The sequence below is a fragment of the Mandrillus leucophaeus genome, unplaced genomic scaffold (assembly GCF_000951045.1).
Source record: "Mandrillus leucophaeus isolate KB7577 unplaced genomic scaffold, Mleu.le_1.0 Scaffold75, whole genome shotgun sequence".
In the NCBI taxonomy this organism is placed as follows: domain Eukaryota; kingdom Metazoa; phylum Chordata; class Mammalia; order Primates; family Cercopithecidae; genus Mandrillus; species Mandrillus leucophaeus.
Genome location: NW_012108141.1, coordinates 190,401 through 191,730, shown reverse-complemented (window position 1 = coordinate 191,730; position 1,330 = coordinate 190,401). Strand labels below are relative to the sequence as shown.

Genomic DNA, 1,330 nt, shown 5'->3' with positions numbered 1-1,330 from the left:
TAATCACATTTCTCATCTTTATGAGATGTTTCTTTGGAAGCTGTGGGTGTTGCCGACAATCTGGAACATCCATCATGTTTAGTTTTGGAAGAGAAGTAAAATATAATGATGGGATGCATGTATTCACATGGATATTCTTAAGGGGCCTAGTCTTACAATTCTTAGAAAATTAACTGTTTAAGCTCTTATACTCTGAACTGAGCATTGATGGATTAAATAATTAATAAAAATTGAATACTTAATAAAAATTCAGATTTTAGAAAAGATATTTGTGAATGTGCTACTGAATAAGTCTGAGCCAAAGGTTTGGACGAAAATGTGGGCTCACCCAGATTAGCAGTGCTAGACACTGGTAAATTAAGTTTCAACATTTATAGTTCATCTTGGCAGCTGCTCATATCCTGATGTCATGCAGCCATGATGTAAGCGAGAAAGAGTGATGTTTTGCAATAGAGGGATTTTGGTAACCCTTCCCATGAGTGTGGGTTGCAGGATATCAATATGTATATCACTTCAGAGAAAGCATGTTACATTTTGTAATGCAGAGACATTAAATGGCTTCCTTATGGTCCTCTGCATAGATGAATCGTCTTCATGTTTAAATCAAAAGCTTAAATTGCTGATGTTTGTTATTTTCTTATGACTTTTTTCTCAATTAAATATAATGAATGGAAATCTTGACATTACCAAAATGAGCATGTTAAAATTAAAGGATTAGATTCGTATTGTGCCAGGAAAGACTAAAAGATGAACTAAGTTATAATTTCATCCTTTTCAAACTTTATGAAAACACAACTATACGAAAAGTTACCTTGGGAAATATAATATAATGAATATAAGAATATAATGACAAGCATTGCAATTACTTTTTTTGCAAATTTACTGACTCCAGGATGGCTGAGATTATTTTCTGTGCCCCGTCCTCATTATACTCTGAAATGCTAAATAATAAAGCACTCATGAATATTGATGACTTAAAAATGTGTTCTCAAATAATTGAAGGATAGACAAAGGGAAGAGACAAAATGGGGAATGAAAGAAATTGATGAACCTCTTGGCTAGTGTAATGCAGTTAAAGATGCCAGAAACATGTTGGCATTTGTTTCCTAAATAATCCACCTCCAATTAATGATACATTGATTGATAGCTGAAAGTGTAGTTCTGAAGCACAAACTTTACTGAAAGGCTCTTTTTAGGGTCTTCTTGCATATAGAAAAAAAATGAAACAATTTCCAAATATCTTATACTTATGCATTTTCCCACTTAAGTTCTGCTTAGGTACTTAAATATTGCCAGATGTGGCTCTAGCTCCATAGGAATGTCAGAAATG

The 1,330-nt window shown here is 33.2% G+C and overlaps 1 protein-coding gene across 1 annotated transcript in view; it reads right to left on the bottom strand.

Annotated features, from left to right (window-relative positions):
- Positions 1 to 850: 850 nt before the first annotated feature.
- The window catches only part of EPGN (epithelial mitogen), a 12,640-nt gene continuing 12,160 nt past the window's right edge, over positions 851 to 1,330 (bottom strand). Inside the window, exon 6 of the transcript XR_001004453.1 lies at positions 851 to 865. The gene's annotated coding sequence lies outside the window, so the exon portion shown is untranslated. The remainder of the gene's footprint in view (positions 866 to 1,330) is intronic.